This window comes from Plectrocnemia conspersa, unplaced genomic scaffold, assembly GCF_051122295.1.
Source record: "Plectrocnemia conspersa isolate PC_06_02 unplaced genomic scaffold, ASM5112229v1 ptg000010l, whole genome shotgun sequence".
NCBI classification, from domain to species: domain Eukaryota; kingdom Metazoa; phylum Arthropoda; class Insecta; order Trichoptera; family Polycentropodidae; genus Plectrocnemia; species Plectrocnemia conspersa.
In genome coordinates this window covers 13,863,882-13,886,868 of record NW_028277174.1, presented here as the reverse complement: position 1 = coordinate 13,886,868, position 22,987 = coordinate 13,863,882, and the positions used below count along the sequence as shown (strand labels likewise).

Sequence of the window (22,987 nt, the reverse complement as noted above, 5' to 3'; positions counted from 1 at the left end):
TAATATCGGTATTTTAGGGCTATTCTCAATATTTTTATATCAAAATAAAAGGTTTAATATATTATTTTATTAGCTTTATTTTATATGACTTGTGTGGAAACACTAGTAAGATAGGTCTAATTAGATGTTTGTATATTAAGAGTTATTTTTTGTGGTAAACGCGCTTTTTCTATTATGTATGCAATGGCAGTAAGCCTTATAGAATGAAGTTCCATAATATATTTATTAAATTTAAGCTTAAAGCCCAGTTAAGCACATATGTATTTAATGTTTTTACAATTCTCCTCTGACATCATCGCTGAATTTTTACAACATACGACTTTAAACTCATATTCTAATTTAGATCCGGATCTAAGATTTAATTTTTGTTGTAAGCGTATTCTTTCTAATAAACATTAGTATAAGAGCCGCAATGGCAGCAAGCCTTTTTGAGCCCTATAGCTTTTGAAATAGATGTTTAGGTTATAGTTAAATTTAACTTGTTTCGATCTAATAATTATTTTAAATATAATGAAATTTTATATAAAAATTATGTATTTATTCGATTGAGATGTGAAGTGTATGGGGGTTTGAAGCCAAACAATAGGTTATTAGTCACCGTCTATAATACCTATTTATCTATCGTGTTGGTAAAAATATATTAAAAAAAATAGTGAAATTTTTGTTCAAATAAAAATAAATTTGCATTAATATTGCCTTTTTTGCTATCCACAAATATTATAACTATTTTATATAAAAATAATATTGTTTTTCGGATTGTTTAATAATTTTTTTCAAGAAAATTTTATTAAATTCGATTATGACTAGGGTGTTAATACAATTAATTTATCCTGTAATAACTATATGTTTATATGCTAAAATATTAAGCTAATACTAGCTCCTATAAAATAACTAATAGGTACTTTCTGAAAAATAAATCATTCTGTCAAAATTGTTTAATATATTTTTTTCAACATAATTTTTTTTTAATACTTATTGAAAAATCCAACTAATAAATATTTAAACTAATTAACTAATAAATATACTTATACAACTATCAATAAGCTTAAGGTTGAATAATATTTGCTGATATTTGCTATTATTAGATCATTCCCAGCTGTGGTTATTAAATAGTTATTCTCTCTATTCGTATCTAATCACAACATTTACGTTAAAATATATTACGTGTACGTTTACGACTTCATTCGATATGTAAACCTACTTTTAATATTACAACTTCCAATCCAAATCTGACTAAAACGATTCCAATCTGCGATCACCAATCCGGAAGTTGGCATTGTGCTCACGCGAACGAGACCGACCTTATCTATAGCATATATCCGCCAATCGATTATCATTCACAAACATCTGATTCGAAACATAAGGGTCGACCTACATATGTATATTATACGGTGTACGTGCGTCTGATTACACTCGCAGGGTCCTTAACCAGGTCACGTAGCAGGTGATTTTTGCACGCGTGACGCATGGGCACGCACGTGACCTGGTTTCGCGTGCAACGTGACGCAGCGTGTCCAATGAGCGCTAAAATTCATGTCAATTGGTCGTTGATAATAACCAATGAAATGAAGCCTAGGCGTGGCCCAGTTTGTGGCACTGTGCCAGCAAAGCCTCCTACGGGCCTCCCCGTTTGAGCCTACGCTTATGTAACATAAACTCATACAGGTATTCTCGCAGTGAGGTCATGACAGACCTCTGCTAAAAACAGATATGAACGTAGTTATAAAACTATATATAGATGTACATACCTATATGTTATATACAGCTCAAAATATAAAAGGATTACTATTAAATATAATTATTATGAGAATTATTTATTCATTTTAATTTTATTTATTTTTTATCATACTATAACTTCATAAAAAGTCAGTTGAAAAACCTTAACGTAATAATATAATAAATTTAAATATTTAATACCACTGTTTAAAAATACGTTTACAAATCTGTAATAAAAGGTGGAATAATTTATAATTAAAACAAATGTGTTCATATTACTAAAAATTTTAGAGATGTGGGATTTTTATAGAATTGTGAAATCAGAATGGTACTATAAAGTCATTCAAAAGGTTATCATAATAATATTTTACCTCAAAGTTATAATTTATCATCAACTTAAATATAACCTGATGTATTCAATCACTTATAGATATTTAACAATAATGAAAAAGTAATAGTTAAATTATATTTATATTATTGTAGTTAAAAAGTAGGTAATATACGATTTATATTAAATAATTTAGTTTAAAATGTTTTAACTAAAGTCCTAGAGCTACTAAAATATATTAAATATATTTAAAATACACATTGTATACTTATAAATAAATATAGGTTTATTTTTGTTCCATTAACGATTTTTGTGTTAAAATAATACATCATATAAAATGTAAAATATCATCATATTGATTTTGAGTATAATATTGATAATTTTTTTAATTGTAGTAATAATAAAAAACCGATAAGTAGAATAATATTTTTCAGGGATATGTTTTATACTGAACATGTATGAGAAATGGGTTATTAGGAAGTATTTAAGCTATTTATATGTATATTTAATGTAGATACACTTAACAGATTATAAGTTAATATAATTATGTTTATTGTTATTCTGTTTTTTTATTGTTAAATATCAGTTTTTATATCGTTACGGTTTTATTATTTATTTATTTAAATTTAATAGAGTTTAAAGCGTCCTAACAAAAATCACAATGCTTCACTTTGGTCATAAATAAATTAATACAAAATAATACACTAAAAAGGCACATAGTAAGAAATATTAAAATTAAATGATTGAAACCAAACATTTAAATACCAATGTTCAATGACAATTTATTAAGGATCTGGATGGCGACAGTCATAAGTGAATTGGCTAGTGCGTAAGTCCTGGCTCTAACGGGTATTAGAAGAGGACGAGATCATGATTCTAGAAGACGTTCTGAAACCCAAAAATTTTCAAGAATTGTTTAATTATCGATAGTATACTGCGAGAACACAGCAAATCGTTACCGATACAGATACCGATATAAAAATTACCGAAATTTTGCTTCAGCTATTCGTGTCATAGACACGAATAGTAGTAGTAAGTTAATTTACGTATTATTTGATTTGTTATTTATTTATTATTATTTTATATTGCATTTATAGTAAATTATAAAAAAAATTGTGATTATCAACGTTTTATTGCTTTGATTTATTTACTATTTTTTTGAATTAGTGTGATTTATTAATTTATAACAATTTCGTTAAATTATTTCACGTATTTATTATATATTGTTCGGCTCTTTTTTTTTATGTCAGTACAGTACCTTAAATATTTTTTTATAAAATTAATACAAATAATTGTTATGTTGATTTTTACCTTACCCCTTAATTTATAAGTATTAAATTGTAAAGAAATCATTTACAATAATTCAAATATTTGATAATGGTTTTTATTTATTATTTCTTTAGTTGTATACATATGTAAATATATAACTATCTAGGGTACCTCAAAACAGTGAAAGATCGACCACCGTACTTGTACGGCGATACTCCTTAAAGGGTTTATAATGTTTCTCTAAATATTGGAGAACTGACTGTGTTTTTGTTTTATAAATATTATGACTTAGTGTGATATTAATACGTATTAAAATAAATTCCTATATAGGCATACATAACCATATATGCATATTAAATATACAATTTGAACAACAGTACTTATAAATTGTGCTATGATCGTATAAACAGATAGAACCATGAATATGTTAGTTTTGGGCACCATGGTAAATATTAACTTGATTTATTATTTTGCTAAAACAACAGTAAATAATACAAAAAATATTAATGTAGATATTCTTTATATATTTGTTCAAAATACATAATTTTGTAAAACAATTTGTTGTTTTATATATTATTAAAATTCAATATTCACTTAATAATACAAACAAAACATCGTTCATTACGGTTGTAAATGTTGTACGAGTATTACTGCAATAACAACCCTTATGAGTGCATTTAGCTCGTTATTATTGCGAGGCTTATATTTGTACACCCCTTGCTTATAATATCTCTACAAATAAACGTCAAAGACAGTGAATTCTAAAGATCTTGAGGGTTAAAATTTTACGTTTTTTTGTTAAATGAATTTGCAGTTATTATTGAAAAAAAAACTTTAAGTAGAACTTGAGATTAATTCTTAGTTCATCTAAATATAAATTTATGTATATAATTTACCATTATTTTTTATAGTATGCTTATTATTTATTGTATTCATTAAATATGTTTTAACTTTTTGAGTGCCAAAATTTTTATTTAAAATGTCTTATATTTTATTAAGAAAAAAAATTGTTTTAAAAATTTTCACTGGTAAATATTTTTTGTATGTTTTTAATTATAATATATTTTGTTCGCGTTCTGCATAATTTTGCATATTAACCATAAACATTTTTTTATAAATTTAATCCACAAATAAGCCTAAATATTTTTTTAATTATTTTAGCCGTCATTTTCAGCCTTATTTTAGTATAAAAATAATTTTATTTTTGAATTTGATAAAATCACGCATTTTATGGTTAAAGCAAAAAATATACTAATAAAACAAAAACTCTCGTACGTTGAGTTCTGGCGTCATGAACTTTTTACAGTTTATGTGAAAATTATTTTTGTTCGTGTCACGTAATTTGTTCATAATTGGCTAGGGTGAAGGATACTTTAATATCAGTATTTGGTATATATATATAATTTTGAGCTCTAGTTGCGACTTAATATGCACGTATATAGGAATATTGAAATTTCCAATTGTATAAAACGGTACGACGGTATGACGGTACGAATCGCAGCTCGCGCGCTTTACATATCCGAGTTTTATGGCCGACGAAGAGAAGAATTCTGCATGTATCGACGGGCGCATAGTTTTATCCGGGCACACAACTAGCAACAAACGATCCGAAAGGAGAATACAAAGTAAATCAAATATTTCCGGAAGGGAAAATCCACTTTTTCGGTGTAGCACATAATAAACTTTATTGAACCGCTCGGAGAAAATTCGAAACACGTGATGTGGATGATAAAATTCTATCAGAGTTTATTGGTGAGTGGGGTGTGGGTGGACAGGCCGGTTTCAGGGGTTGCAATGGGCCTTAGGGCGAGGGGGTTGATGGACCCACACGCGGCACAATATTTGCGCTCCAATAATTTGCGAAACTGACGACCAAGTAATTTCAACTGCAATTACATTCGCGATGCGCCTGAAAGCGACGGACACATTTCTATGAATTCACCTGAGGGTTTTTGCAATATAATTAAACTTTACCCTTGGCCCCAGCTCGTCTGCTCTGATCTTAGTCGGATAACTCGTTTCGAATATGATGATAGATGATAGCCAAGTGCATGGAGTATTCATATGTTTTCATATTTATCTGATATATATGAATATTTAAACATTATTTTCTTAGCCTAAAGCTACTACTATCTTACAAATAAAAAACACATACATCCCGTTTTTAATGTTTGGTTTATTTTATTTTAAAATGAATTTACATGCTTTGGCTTAGTCCTATTTATATAATACATAAGCTTAGTTTTAAATTTATATAACTATATTTAATATAACAAAATTTAACATTGGTTATAAATGATCACCATTTTTATAAGTGTATCGTTGTTAACTGTAATATCAAATAAACCAAAACCATAAAAAATATAATTAAAAATAATCGTTCGAGAAATATTTATTATTAGATTCAATGGAGTTTTATCTTTATTAGTTAAATTTAATAAATATGATAATACACGTATTTTGATTTGAGACTAGTTAGCTTTTTAGATTAGAAAAATATATGCTAAAGCATTTTATGCTTATATTTATTGTTGTAACATGGCAAGCGATAGACAAATGTGTTACAATGGGCTAAACTAACCAAGAACTAAGTAGGTAGTAAGACCCCAGTTTATATAAAATTTCACAATAAAATCAATTGACACATTCTTTATTATTTATAACAATCTAAATATGTCTCTATGAAAAATCAAGATAGATTTTTTTTTAATTAATAAATACGTTATTCATTCGTGAGATAATGAAAATCCAATAAAACCTAATTAGGAATGAATGACTAGACTTATAAATATATTAAAATTCATATTTTAGTTTCCATAACGTGTAGATATATTCATAAGATATGCAAGTAATAAATGAAAATTCTAGAATGGTGCTTAATCAGTGTGTTATCAATTCGAAAGTTGTTGCAACTAAATATTTCTTATGATCTGATTTTATATAATGTGAATGTTTTTAATGTGTATAGTTAATTTAAAAATATATTTTAAGTTTACGCGTAGGTATCAGGGTTTATATTTAGTTATTTAGCAATGTTTTGTTATCTACTTTTGCGTCTTAATATTTTTTTTTAGAACTATTTAAGCCGAATTCAAGATTTTAGAATTAGATTTTTCAATAAAAAACAATATTATATAATAATCTATAGGCCATACCGTAGATTACACATAAAATAAAATAAATATATATATTTACTACATTTTTATATTTTAGTTATTTTTATATTTAGTATTTTAATGCGATGTAAATATTCCTATTATTAATTATATTGCATTAAAGTACGTTTAAAGTTTGGGTACATTTAATTTTTCACTCATTTTTAAATAATAAAAAAATATATAGATTTATGTTTTACATTTTTTATTATATTAAAAACTATTTTACAGAGATTCAGATTTCTTGTAGAAATTTTATTTTGAAGAAAAAATTAAAAAAAAATATTTTTTGTGTCTTTGGCAGATCTCCTAAAGTATAAGTTCAGCGTTAAACAACAGTTCGACATTCTACTAAAAAAAATTAGTATCGTTATTGCTATTTACTTTTTACCGGCGTTCTCGATAATCCGTCAGTGCTCAGCAACTTTTAGATGAGAGATTTAGAGTGTCCAAAAGAGTCGTTATCGCGTCTTTTATTCTTGACCGTCAATGATTGGGAACTCTCTTCTTGTACGAACAATCCAGCTTCTCAACGAGTTTAGAAAACACAAAGATGTTTTCGGAGATGGCTATGAAGAGCTGGAAAAAACTGTGCGCCATAATAGTTCTTATTTGTTATATTAATAAATAGTATAATTCTCATTTGTATATTGACCATAATAAAAAACCTGTCATAATGATCAGAGTTGTAAAAAAAAGAACAATACGAAAAAGTCAACATTATAGATGAATTTACTTTTTATTTTACAATAACAGAAATATTCCTATTGAATACATAAAATAGCGTAAAACATTACTACAAATACTAATTTTTACTTATATCAAAACCTGTATATTAATATTAAAAAATATAAAATGACATTGTCATGTCTTATTTTTCTACAGCCTTGTTTATAGTGTAATATGTGTTATATTTTATAAGCAGAAAATTACAAAACAATCACGGTCTTTATAACATATTTCTTTACTGAAACATAATAGTAGCAAAGTCAATAAATCAGTGTTTGAAAAAGTAAGATATATTTAAGATAACAGGCATTTTTTTGAGAATTGAGCAACCACATATGTGTATAAAAAAAAACATGTTTGTTTGTATGATATAGTAGTAGGAAACACATTAGGGCTTCGAAAGTTAGGTTTTAATACTTTTTATTTTAACAAACGTAAGCTTAATAAATATATAAACATTAGACTGAAATCAAAGTCTATGAATCAATAACATATATTTTACTAATTATAAACTATTATTCTAGTTTACAATAAATACATTTCACTTCACAGCTAAGGAAAGTTTCATTATTAGCTGGATTAGTCATCACCTTATGGACTACTTTAATTATTTAAAGTATTATATAACATATTATTAAAATAAGATTTTGACTTATGTTTCATCACACTACAATATAAATATTTATCGAGATTTTGTTTTTTTATTAACGGCAAAGTTTCAATGACGGTTGCTCTACATTGGTTAATTATAAAGAATATTTAAATAGGATTTATGATATTGTATATATGAGAAAATAATATATAAACATGTATCATAAGCTAACTTATACAATTATGAATTTTAATAAACATTTTTATTATTATTTTATCGAAAGGAAGCGGCCATTTTTGTAGGCGGAGCTTATTTAATGCATTTCATGAAAATTACTCCCGCATCAATCTAAAAACGAGAGCAACATATATAGTAGGTACATATATCTATAATATGGTGCATATTGATTACGTATTTTATTCTTAAGTACAACATATGCAGGCCATGATACATATGTATATTTTTTCTTATAGAATTAAATGATTATTTAAGTATAAAAATGTTATTATTTAAACTAACAAATAAAACCATAAAAATATAAAAAGAATTCATTATTTACTTATTTAAATAATTATAATAGTCAAATGATAAACGTGACTTAATAACAATATTACAATTATCTAATAACTCATAAATATATGATGCTTTAAAATAAAATCTCTTTGTTGTATTTCTCGTGTATGACATATTGATGAGGCTTTGCCAAATGGAAATGATTACAAACCATACACATGACATATGTGTATTTAATAGAAAATATTCAGCGAGGACTAATAGAAATATCTGCGTTAATTACAGCATTGCAAATACGGGAAAATATTTTTTAATTTGCTTTGATAAAACGTGGTCCTTTATGGGAGAACACATGCAGCTATTATGAACTGAATACTGCTATGTATATAATAAAAATAATACGTTCATTTCATGTGAATTTTAATTAAAATTCAAGCTATGTGAGTACATTATATTCTATATAATAATTCAATTCAAATCGAAATTACTTTTTACGTAAATGATTGCAATTTGATTATTTACCATTACTTTGTAATGTCATATGTGAATATGTATTTCGATATTAACATGATTTTAATTTTCTGTTTCAGGTGAGTACAAGCTTGAATACGATTGAATTATATATAAATATATATATTTGGTGAGTTTCGGTATTTTATTATTCATTTTTATACAAAAATGCACTCCATTGCTATTTTGTTTTTAAATTATTTTTGTGAATAAAACAGAGTTACAAAAGGTTTTTTTTGTGCACACACATATTTTATTTCAATTATAAATCCGCGAGACTTTTGTGAGAGCCGACAGCGTGTCATAAAAATTTGTCGAATCGGCCGTGTACAGCCGGGTTTTCATTATATTCGCCGGGACTTTGTTAAAATTTTGTTTTTGTTTAGTGCACAAGGGTGGGTGGGCGAATTTTAGGGGTGTTTTTTGGGGGTGTGTATGCGGTAGAATAGTGTGGCACATGCTGTCAATTGCAGCTTCAGCATTTGTATTCGCCTCGAAAATACCTACCATGTACGAGAAACGACATGACGTTCGACACGTCGAATTCGTCAAAATAGAAAAAATCAATTAATAAAAAAAAATATAGCTTCGAATATTTTAGGTAAAGCTTATTTCATATGTTGTGTTGTTGATAGGGCTAATAGGGGCGGTTCAACCGCGCATTAAATTTATAATACACGTTAAAAGCTTCCCCTTATTGACGTATTAATAGAGAAAGTATGTTTAATTAACGTTTTATACAAACACACGACGTAATCCGCTTAATCGTGATCAAAATTGTATAGTTAGTACTCGCTTGATATTTTAATTACAGCGATTGTAATAATAGTCAAATTATTATTTATATTTATATATTGTTTTAAGTTATAATAATAACATTAAAATATAATGTTTTGTATATTGAAATAAAAATATTATTATTTAAAAAAAAACATCAATATTTTTTTATCGTTACAGTTATTAATCATAATTTAAAATATCACTACATAAAGATGTGCTTTTAACAAAACCAGCTCATAAAGTAAAAATATTGTTAGGCATTATTATTACTATATTCAACTAAAATCAAAATATAATTTGGTTATACTAACTCTGATTTTGTAAAATTTTTATTACATATACAACTACGACTTTTAATGTACAGTATTACGTAGTATTATTTAAATATAGTTTTGAATAATCTTTTTTGAAGTCACTTCTTTAGTATGAAGTCTAATAAATCATAAAATATAAAAGCTAGTAACACATTTATATAAAAATAAATCACAGTGGGACAGTTAAAATATGAGTGTTCATTCTCTGTATTATTGAAAATTTAACTGTGCACTACAGATACAATATATATTTTTCCAAACCTGTAAATATTGTACGTATTTTTTTCTTTAAATAGTGGCTAATCTATTTTTCATTTTTTGCTATTTAAATAAAATAAAATAGTGTAGAAAAAAATTATATTAGATGTAATTAGTGTTTCTAGTAGAGATTTATTTCTCGAGAATTTCTAAATATAAACCCAAAATGGTTGTTCATCATTTCTCGATAAATTACATCAGAGTATGTAGTTAAAAAAGTGCATGGACTTTCGAGTACACTCCGAATGACCGACTCTAGAAATTATGATTACCAAATATTAAGCTGAATTATCTCTTATATTTGATAGTAAAAAATAATGCACGGTGTAACGACTTAATGATTTTTTTTATTAAGTTGTTGACAAAGATTTGCTTAACAGCTGAATCAAGCATAAATCAATGTTTTCATATAAATCATACAATAAGATAATGTCATTAATTATATAAAATAACATGTGATTAAAAGTGACCGGTAATTAAACATACATAATTTTTTTTTAAATAATAACACCATCGCAAATTAGATTTTTTTTTAAATAAAATACAATTTGTCTATTTATAGAATAGGCAATTTTTATATTATACATATTTAGACTTGACCAAATTATATTTTTTTTTAAATAATACCAAATGATTTTAACCAATAAAACGTTTGTATATTTTATTATATAAATACATAATTAAAAATAATAATAATATAATATATTAAATTACTCAATTTATAGGTAATAATTAAAGAGATCACAAATATTATGATCAAATTAATTATTATCACATAATTTAGTCTTAAATCGTAACACCGAAACGATGGTAATTCGCAAACGAGTTTCACTCAATAATTATCGAGGGTCAAAAACAAATCAGGAGAATAAAATACTCGGGCCCCTAAGTGATGTTAGCATTTATTATTTTTCTGAGAGTAGAATACTCGAGTAAATAATTCGCTGCCCTCCAGATTTAATTAAAAACATCATACAAGGGAGTAGAGAGAGCGAGACCGGCTTCGCCACTCGAGAATTAATCACAAAATTCTTCGTACAATGTTATCCGATCAGATTTTTGTCTTCTCTCAGGGCATTGTGACGAGAGAGAGCCCACCCGAACTAACCCTCCCAGACTCGGGACCTTCTTATTCTTGGCTCAGAGAAGGTTGTTTTATGTCGACGCCTTGTCCTCTTAATGTTTTAATTACCAGGGCTTTGGGCCACGACGTCACTCCTCCTTGTCTTTAGACGTTTTTTTCAGAGCGTCCCGGGCAGATGGGCGGCTGTAAAATTTTGACAATGGCCACCCTTAACGGCACAGGCAGTAAAGCATGAAAGTGCAGCGAATGAAATATTTTGAATACAAATTACACAAAATTTCGTCGTCGACGTCGAGGGCGGTGGACGGACGAGGCTTAATTTTTTATGGCGACGCTTTTATTAGAGCTTCAAAGTGGGATTTTCAGATTTTGCCCGACGTTTTTCGTGCACATCACGAACTTATTTCATGCCTATCTCGGAATATAAATACATATGTGTGTGCATACGCTCTTGACGTTTATTTGCAATACATGTAAATAAAAAAATATTTTTAGTCCGTTTTAAATTTTTTTTAAAAACAAAAATCTAGTACTTGTGCAACATTTTTGTTTTAAAATAAAATATTTTTAATTATTTGCTTATTCATTTACTAGTAAATAGCATATTTTGTATATTACAATGTGAAAATTTAAATCAAATAAATAATTTATGCTATTAATCTTAGTTAACATTTTGATTCGACTGATGTTATTATACATCTTCAAAAAAAAACACTGCAATAAAATTAATTGCATAAAACGTAAAGAAAGCTGCAATATCCATTACAGTTTTATTTGCAAACATTTTTCTTTATTGGGGTGATAATTATTCAAGCCCCGACCGGCGAGTGTGGTCGAATGTTTTCCGTTCGATTTAAATTAATTTAGAGAGCGCGAGTTTTCTTATTTCACCCTTAGTCTTGTTCTCGGCTTTTCTCCCCGTTTCCGCCATTTTTCACCACTACCCACCCGCCCAGGAGGTTCTTTAAGAACACAACAAATGCTCCTGAATCCTTACGCCACCCTCCTTCACCACCCCATCTGCAGACAACTTACAATTATTTCCGGGGAACTTACTCAAAATGTGTTTGTGGAATTTAATTTTGGCTACGCGCCGTAGATTGGTATTTATTTTCGCTTGATTGGTTTTGCAACACTTTCGCCCGCGGAAACTTTCGAGAAATCTTCGCGCGAGCTTTGTGTTCTATCTAGACATCTCTTCTTGCGCATGCAACGATCATCGCTAAGTAATTATTTGCTCTTTGATCGCAGGCAAAGTCGGTATTTAATTAATGTCGACTAGTCAAGTGTGTTTCGATAACTATTCTTTTGTTGGTAAATTTGGTTGTGCTTAAAAGCTCTGAGCATTATTCGAGATGTAAAGTCCACATAATATTAAATTGATTTTTAATCACTTTGAACTTTTTTTTAGCATTTTATGCTGTTAAACTTGAAATAAGTATTGTGATTCTTGTCATTGAATTCTCGCTTCTAATCATTATAAAAGTTTGTCACTAATATTTATTAATTATTTATCAATTTGTATAAATATAAAAGATTAAAGAGACATACGTAAAGGCATACCAGATAACAATAGTCATAAACATAGTGATTAATTTGCAATATGGTCAATTTATCCTGCGGCAGAATCACAAATCCCACTGTAGGTTTGCCGGTCGGCGGCTTTTGTGTTTTTAAATCGGCGCTATTGTATCGATTCAAGGATTTCGAGCCCGATTTGAGCTTTGAGAGAGCCAGAACAACAATAATCCAGATGCAGGTCGTGGCTGTGCAGTTCCACAGCATCCGGATTGGAAATTCATTAACTAATAGCCCCGAAGGCTTATCGGATGTAGTGTGGCTTGTCTCTCTGATGTACGGAAATCGCGTCCCCTCAAAGGAAACGCAGATAATTCTTGTTTGTGCCGGTTCTAATACCGCTAAATTAATTAGTTATCTCCTGCTTTGGGGCTTTTGCGTGAATTTTCCCAAGATTGAATTGGCCCGAGATGACCGGTTCCGGTTCCAGGGCGTGAATGTGTTGGATTATCGGAAATTACACTGGCTCAATGCGGTAACAATTATATATAAGATATAGGCTTAGGCATTTAAAATTTATTTTTGTAGTACTATTAACAATTATCTAGACAGTTTGTAAATCTCATGTAAATTTAAGAAGATTCATGGTAATTTTAAAAACGATTTTTTAGTGCAAAGTCATAAATGTCTCACATTATTTTTTCAGCACTCGAGAATCATATAATGGTATTAGTTTTATAAATACCTATCATAGACTTTTTTATCACTCAAAAAGTATTTATATAAAAAAATACCTAGCAGTTTTTTTTAACTAGCATTATTATAATTAACTATAAAATTATAGGTTATTAATTCTCCAAGAAACATAATATGTATATAAAAGTCCAGACAATGTCAACTTTTTTAACTAGTATAACTGCAGTGAAAGCAGTATATTATACTTATTATGAAAAAGAAACACATGTAAACCTTACATAATTGCTATAAAAGTCTAATTGGTTGTTTACATATTATTGTCAAATAAACAAAAATATAACATAATTATTGTAATTATATTTTAACCCGTTGAGTAGTAAGTTAATTTATACACATTTGTTTATTTGTTAGTATACACCTGAGAGTCAATTTTACGTATTTTTTATAAGTATTACAGTTGTTATTTATTCATTAATATTTTATTGAATAAATTTACAGTAAATTATATAAATTTATCATTTATGGTAAATTATAGAAAAAAAAACAGTAATTCTCAACGTTTTATTGTTTTTATTATTTTACTTTATTTTGTAATAATGTGTTTAAAAAATTTATTTGAACACAGTTCTATTATTATTTTTCGTTAATTTATTTTACGTATTTATTATAAATATATAATTCGGCTTTTTTGGATTTTTTTATGTAATTCTTTTTTTTATAAAATTAATATGATTTTTTTTGTTATATAATAATAATTTATTTCATACTATTTAATTGATTGCTATTATTTACTATACAAATCATTTACAATAAATAAAGTTAAAAAATAATATATAATTATATTGTTTTTCTTAAATATTTTTTTAGTTACATATGTAAATGTGTAACTATTTGGGGTACCTCAACAGAGTAAAAGATCGACCACCGTACATGTACGGCAATACTCCTCAAAGAGTTAAGAACGACAACATAAGATTTTTAAGTATCTAGAATAAATGCTGTAAACTAAGTTAATATACTGAATTTTAATCCTGATACTTTCAATATATTTAGACCACATAAAGTTTTAAAGTATTTTTTAAATTAAAATTATTTGTAACAATTTTAATACTACTTTATTTATATGTACTATCAAAATAATTTATATTTTGCTTAAAATGTTTTTTTCTAAGGTAATTTCTCAATACACTTGCTATCACTAAGAATTACATAAATACATAAATCGCATACATGTACATATACATACATAATCCTTTTTCTCATGAACTGAGAATAAGATCTTGAATGCTAAATATATTTCACAAGAAAGTTGTCGTCGATAACAGATTTATGCTATCCTAAAAATAATAATACAAATGTATCAAATATGTTCCACCTTATATATAACTTAATAAATTAGACGCCGAGTATTTTGTATCACAAGAGGTTTTAAATGCCAGTTTAATTAAAAATAACAACAAGCAATTGCCTTTATAGTAAATTCGCAATCTTCTTCGTAAATCGGTTATATAGGTATAAGTGAAGGCCGATACAAGTCGCGGCAATAATATATGGTTTCGTTCCAAGGTTCGGCCTCAGGAGCCGCAATATCCGTTCTACCGCTCACGAGACTTATCCCGCAGCCATTATCGGGATAAAGTCGCGTCATTTAAATTAAATAACATTTGCGGCTTACTCCAAATCCATTTCAATCCATCCACGACAATGGAATTCCAATGATTGCAATCCGGACGTAGCCATTGACGACACGTACTTTGGTTCCACTCCACGGGATCGGCGCACCCTTCATTTGATACCCTACGGACCGTCGCGATTCAAATACACAGATACATACATATGTATGGACGCTCAACTATAGGCAATGACTATAAATCAAAATTAGGACCTATTAAATACCTATACCGTTTACCCATGAGAAAACTTTATTTGATATTTAAAAAAATTAATAAATCAAGATCTTTAAAAATTATTAGACATGCAAACGTAGGTATTTGTTCCTACTTTAATCACTTGAGTGGGTAATTTAAATAGTATTTTTAAGCATAAAGCAGTGATACTTAAGCTGTATGTTATCACCCCTCACGGGTGACATTTTATGATCCACGCTTACGCTTGATTTAGATATAAACTTTAAGGCGTGTTTGCATTTTTATGCTTTGAAGTGTATTTCTTTATACATATTCATTTTATTTTTATAAAAAAATATGACAATCACAATTTAATAGATCAAAATAAGAACTAACGCGTTATCTAATTATATTACAGAAAATGTCTTCTTCACAAGTTCCTCCAAAACTTGGTCCGAAATATACATTCCTTATCTAAAAATTTATTGCCTTATTTGATTGACATATTTGAGAAATCTGTTTCCTTTGTTTTAGATATCTTACTGAAATAGTGTGATTTTTTAATTCAAAATTTTGTAACTCTCTGTAATTGATTTTTTTTCTAATCTAGCAAGTTGTAAAATATCCCAGTGATTTTTTTCTAATTTCTATCTATTTATTAATAATGACAATTTATAGTATAAAGAAAATCTATACCTAATCTATATATATTTTCTTGTGGTATCTATTTCCCATGAAGGGATACTGAAGAACAAGTATCTTTGTTCAGCGTAAATGTAACATTGATTGATTAAGTTTCATTAGCTCTAATTCGCCATTCAGAGAGCCAAGCTTGGACTTTTGGGAGATGATTTAAAGCTCTTTTGATGCTATTTTTGGGTCAGCATCGGCAAATGTTGCATTAATTATTAAAATCATCTAAAGAAGATCTATCGTGTATAACAAATACAGCATCGATTAATGTACGCTATTCTGAGACACATCCAATAATATTTGGTATTGTTTTGCGTTCAATTAAATGATTTTAATTTAGATGAGTCTATATTTTAGACATTATTAGATTTTTATGAAAATGTTTAATCAAAACAGTATTTTATTTTTATTAAGTAGCTTAGGGTTTTATTGCTATATTTAGGCCTAATTAGATAATGTTTATTTTTTAAGCCAAATTGTTAATTTAGTAAGAGATTAAATGTCTATATTACCGGTTAAAATATTTTTACTTATAATTTAATATTATTTTTTTCTTGATTTATGTAAGTTTTTAATTCGGTAAAATTCCATTGGGTTAGAAACGAATTTAATTTAATTACTGAGTTGATTATCAGTGTTTGTTAATCTGATATTTTAAAAGTAAACTAAGTGAATTTTTACGCATTGCATTTTTTAGAACAATTATAAGCGTTTTAGATATTATTAATATTTCAAAACTAAAGAGATATAAAAAATGGCAAATAGAAACGTGTTTCATATGCGTAAAGTCAACACAAAAATAAAATACATAAATAATAAAGAATACTTCGGCTTTATTGCCATGCAATAGCAGCAGAAGAAGCTGCTTTTATTTTTCATCTCCATATTCAATTACGCGTCGAGGTTTTCCAGCAAGATGAACTGATTGCTACGGCAACCGCCGTTGCAACGAGAATCTGATCAAATAAGCGTTCCGCTTGTTATTGATATTAAATAAATGCTCTCCAATCATATATTCTTTGCAAACATACGCTTCTGCGAGTCGAAAGCGCATAAATATGTGTAGTAGTTCAATGTTGTGTACGAATGCACCAACAAGCTTTATTATTGTTTTTTTGCAAAAAAAAATACATGCAGAAGTGCTACATACTATTTTAATGTTTATCGATTTTTTAATATAAATTAACATCCTTAAAAATATTACGCTATAGTATATTTACTACATTTTAATTGGTATTTATTGTGTAGGAAAAATGCAATAAGAATTAATATATGATTTAAATTTTGATGAGTAACAAATGTTTTAAAACCAGTTATATACTTACACCTTTTAGCAAATTTGTGATGACGCGTTGGCACTAAAAGACAGATTAACTACTACAAAATATTTATTTACAGTTAAATGTTACATGATAAGTGTGCTTAGAAGTCGACCAGGAAGAGCTATCTTTTTAATAGCAAACTAAATTAACTCCCATATTTTGAAATAATTTTTAATGTCAAATCGAGTTTAAATTTGATTACTCTATAATAAAGAGGTTATGTACTTATATTAAATTCAAGTAAATCTGTCTTAATTAAATGTAAGTTAAGAGCTAGAGCATTTTCTGAATCAATAATCCTTAGTGATTTCCACCTGAAGTTGTTTATTAATTGTTTGTTTTTATCTAGATGAACATCTATACATAGACTAAATGTTGCTATTGCTGTTGTTTCTAAGTTTGGTAGATACATTCATATGCAACAAAGCAAACATTCGCTATTATATAAATTCCAATATATTTTAAAAACAAATTAAAAAAAGGAATCCAATATGAAACATTCGTATTTCTTATTGGCTCGTAGATACTTGAACGTATTTAATATTAAAGCTCGACGAAATCCGAGCATCGCTCGCATTACGAAAAATATTTTCCATTAGACTGTGTTTGCGGTATTCGTTTTGTTAAAATCTCGAAATTTAATTGAAACGTCAATAAATTAATAAATCATAAAATAAAGTTATTTATAAATATATATATATATAAAAAGTTTTTTTTATATATATACATACAAATATAAAAAACTTAAAGTGCAGTTTTATTTGTGGTTATATGTGTATATGCTTCACCCGGTGGAAAGGTGTTTAATGATGAAAAATATGGCATTAAAGTCTGGGTTATTAATCGGTTTAATTTTTCACAGCCGGTATTTTCTGCCACCGAATCCCGATATGAGATGTTTTGCCTTTTTTTCAACGCGTTTTTGATTTATCGCCTCATATTCGTCGTACTTTACGAGCGGCCATAACTCAGCGCAATAGGAAGACAACCGAAACGCAGTTTGTCCTCATCATTCAAAATAAACTGTTTACGTTCGGTGTATTGTAAACAGAATTTTCTCAGTTTATCTTGTTTGTTATTGCTGTTGAAAAAAAATTGCAACAGACAACGAGCTCTAAGAGTATCAGACACACCTGGTAATTAGATAACGGCTGCTGTTCTTCGTATTTTTTTTTGTTGGCGCTTTGTTAATTATGCAAAACCTTGCAAGACTTACGGCGTGGAGTGAAAACACATAATACGTCCGACCGCTAAATTTATGATTTACAACCGAGACGCTTTTGCTTACTCGCTTCGGGGGAGTATTCGCCTGGGGATTGTGAAAAATTATTCCCTTTGTGTATTCAGAAATAAACTTAAAATCGTTTTATTGCTTTAGAAGAAAAATATTTTGTTAAACGTACACATTATGAATCATATTCTGGTATTAAAATGCACAAAGGGACGTTTAAGAGTAGTCTTATATAATTTTAAGAACCTCTCATGTATCTTTAAATAGATAAATTATCAGAAATGTTCCAATAATTGTACAATAATTCTAAGTTATTATACATGTAAATATTCTAAGGTAGCATCCATAAAAAAACCGTAGCTAATACCAAATCTACTGCTAAATTTTTTTTTATTTATAAAATTTACCTCAAAACGACAAATAAGTAATATAAGTCACGAAAGACCTGGATTCAAATCCTATATGGAATTTAGTGTTTTTCCGTTTTTATTGTTTTAGGAAATCAGAATTAGTGATTTAGACCTTAATTTTTCTAATCGCAGTTATGAAAACCGTGATGATTAATTAAAATCGAGCTAAGTTGTTTATATTAGATATTAAAAAATCTTTAATAATGAGATGCATTTAACAACAAAAATATTTCATTACAAATATGCTTATTTTAATTCAAATTACAGATCGGTTAAAAAAATACATGCATACGATGAAAATGGCGGTTTCATAGTATTCTTATATGACCCATAAACTATAAAATATGTAACTAGATAAAATGTTACAGCAATAAGAATAATTCAGTATAAAATTTATGTCCAATATACTGAATAAAATTTATTAACAATACAATAATTTATACACCAAGAAGTATTTTGTAAAAATGTGTATATTAACTTAAAAACGACGTCACAGTCCTTGTTATTTATTAAATTTTCTTAAAAAAGATTACGAAAAGTAGTTTACAATTTAATTCAAAACATCTAAATATTTTCCATCATAGAAATGTTCGATAGCTAAGCTTAGAAAATGTGCTTTGACGAGTGATGGATCTGAAGGTTTATTAAATTGTATTTTTAAATAAAATAAATATTATTAATTTTAAATAAATTGTCAGCTTTTGCTTTAAAACTACAAAAAATATTTTAAAAAATCTCAACAAAACAGTTTTGTTCAAGAAAATTGACTACATAATCAGTTAACTTGCATTTTGTACAATTTGGATTTTTTTTTGTTTAGCAAATTTTAACCTTGCCTAGTGTTTTTAATCTATGAAAAACATATAGTTGTTAATTACATATAATAACCTTTATTTAAATTTACAGATTTAATTTATATTTTAAAATAAAGATGTTAAAAAGTGTATGATAAAATATATAATTATGATTGAATAAGTATAAATAATAATATTTTAAAATAAATTAAAAACTTCAATCAAATTCGTGTAAGTCGATATGATATATTATTTAAATATTACGCATTTAAATACAAAAATTAAAATTTTGATAAAATTTTTTAGACATAATGAAAGTGAAACATACATTTTTTTAGACATAAAAAAATTAAATATTTTAAATATTTTTGTACATATATTAAATAAAGATCACATCAATATTCCAAAAAATATTATTAATACAAAAACTGGTTATTAAAAAAAACATTTGTGGTATCTAATTTTAAAACATTTTTTACATTTTTTGTTGAATATCTTATTTAATATGTTAAAAAAATATTTTCTTTATAAATTAATTCTTAAACACTATTTATACTTTTTTTATTTTGAGTTTTACTCCACAAAAAAAACAGCGAAAGCTCGATTACCCACCAAAGGAATCTACAGACGAACAAAGGTCTTCTAGAGCCCCTTCCCCCGATTTCAGCGGTTTTCCGACTTTCGGCCTGGAGAACAGTGATAAATGCCTCGCGGCAAGAGTGCCGATCTTGGGCCTTGGAGTGTGCAAGTCGTTAATAATACTCAAAACGAATCTGCATAAGCAGACTCCGTCGGCGGTGGTTTCGCCGCGATAAAGAATCGCCGACTTTCGATCCTCATGAAATCGAAGACTGTGCTTAGTCGTAAAATAAATCAACGCCCGAAAATAATATTCAGCTCATTTCTTATACTAACAGTATTACTGCGGGTGCAAAATTATTAAATATCAACGCTGATTATAAATCTGAGGCGTTATTGTTCAGTGACGGCGCCTAGACGGCTGTAATTCTCTTCAGGACGTCCGAGGAGCAAAGTTTACGTGAAGATAGTGTTACTTCACCTGCAAAACCACCCTCGGCCCCTGCGAGTGGTTCTTTTGCCACCTTATGCCGCGTCTTCCACCCACCGCGAAGTAATTTTCGTTGTAGACAAAGCAAATTTGTATATACTAATAACGCCGGTTGCACTGGTGCACAGTCAGCGATGCGCTGCTTAATACTGTTATTTATTATTTATAACCATATAAGAATATCATGGTGATTATAATCTAAATTTGAATCGAGGCAATGTAGATTTTAATCTAGACGTTACTATAAAATTGCATTATAGCACGAATCTCCTTTACAAAGATTATACAACGACAATTATTCATATAACCCTTTATACATATAATTGGTAGTACAAAAGCGACTAATGCGAAAATATTTTTAAAATAAAATGCATACATATCATCAAATCAGCACTTATTCTAGAAAAAATATTTTTATAAATTTCTAGATAAGATAAAAAAAGCTTTTCATGGATCAAAAACAATCTGCAAATTGTTCCTAATTTTAGAAATATGAAATAATAATTTAAACTGGTTATTTCAAGACACATACATCTGTAGAGTTTATAGATTAGGCAGGTGAAAAGCTGCCCTAAAGCTTTGAATAAAATTAACCCTAATAAAAAAACGTTTAACGTGTTAAAAGCGCCGTAAACAAATGCCATTAGTATAGAAATATACCTGGTTTTTAAATATATTAATTATTGTAACCCAAATCTTAATCAAGCTTTAAGTTAAAATAATTTAGCTATCTGGTTCTGATTTTTTTCATTTTCCATTTAGGTATCTTTATCAATAATTACAAACATTCTAATATCTAATGTTAAGCTATCAATATATGTAGATTAGCTAAATAGATCTAATGGTTGCCAAAAAATGTTAATATACCATTAATTGCTCTGTAAACATTGCGTTTTGTAACGAGTTTTGTAAAGGATGAAATTGCTTGCATTATTGCGGCAACGGGACTTCTTTATTAGAACGCCTGGACAAATTTTAGCGGCAAGATAAGAAAGAAAGTGGTATAGGTGGATAAACACGGCCAGCTATGAACATTTGGTGAAAATTCGCCCAGCAGCACCGCCGTCGTACATCTTCGCAGATAAACCTTTTGCTCAAAATATACTACGGGCTCGTTATTTACAACGGTGCATAAATAAATGGCGGCAACGAGAAAAAACAAACAAGAAAATTATTCAGCCCATGAAGTCTGCGCTGTAAAAAAACAATCGCGTAAATTTTGAAGCTTTTCAAAAGGTGGAGAAGATGGGAGGTAGAGAGGAGAGAAAAAACGCGCGCGCGTAAGTCCTTAAGCCTTTTCGCTTTATATACGACGAGCGGTTACCTGGCGTAAATGTTTTGAATAAACTGGCGATGCTAGATAACACGGTTATTTCAAGATTTTAATAGTTTCCGTAACCATAGAATAAACAAATGGTAAATTGTTTAATTTCATTTACCAAAAATGCGTACTTAAATTTATCTTCAGTTCTTTCTTTTGACAAAATGTTCACTAGTTTATCTTTTGTAGCGAACAAAAATTTTAAGCTATCTTTTTAATAATTTATGTAGATGTGCATATTAGCGTATTAGTTAAGAACAAAATGGTAAGAAATAATTTTCAGCCATAAATGACGTTTGCTAATCTACACGTTTTTCCATCGATAGTTAAAGCTCATAATAAAGAAATATCGTTTCAATATTTTTTAACGGCGATTGAAATATCTTTTTTTTTATATTATTAATTGATTGCATAATTACTATACTACAGCTTTAAAATCGCGTAGCCAAATATTTTTTCCTTAATTTCTTGAATGGGCTTACACTGAATTTTCTTCATCATATTCGTTACATATACCAGTTTTCTAATGCAAACAAGTATGATATAAATTTCAGCGATTTCTTAACATAAAAGAAACGGACCATTTATCAAACAGAATTTTACAATTACACGGATGTTCTAAAAAATCAATAAAATATTTGATGTAACTAAGGCTTAGCAACTCTGTAAATTCGAAAATGAAAGTTTTAGTTAGTATATTTTAAATCATTTATTTTTAATATTTAAAAATAAGAATTAAAACAAGGTACGACACACGTATAATTTTATACAACGTGACATGTCATCCATCGCATGTCAATTGTGCAGAAAGCGAAGCTTTCCCACGTCCGTTGGTCGC

The 22,987-nt window shown here is 28.0% G+C and overlaps 1 protein-coding gene across 3 annotated transcripts in view; it reads left to right on the top strand.

Annotated features, from left to right (window-relative positions):
* Window positions 1-22,987, top strand: part of bru3 (CUGBP Elav-like family member bruno 3) — a 731,908-nt gene that overhangs the window by 202,863 nt on the left and 506,058 nt on the right. The gene's annotated exons all lie outside the window — the stretch shown is intronic.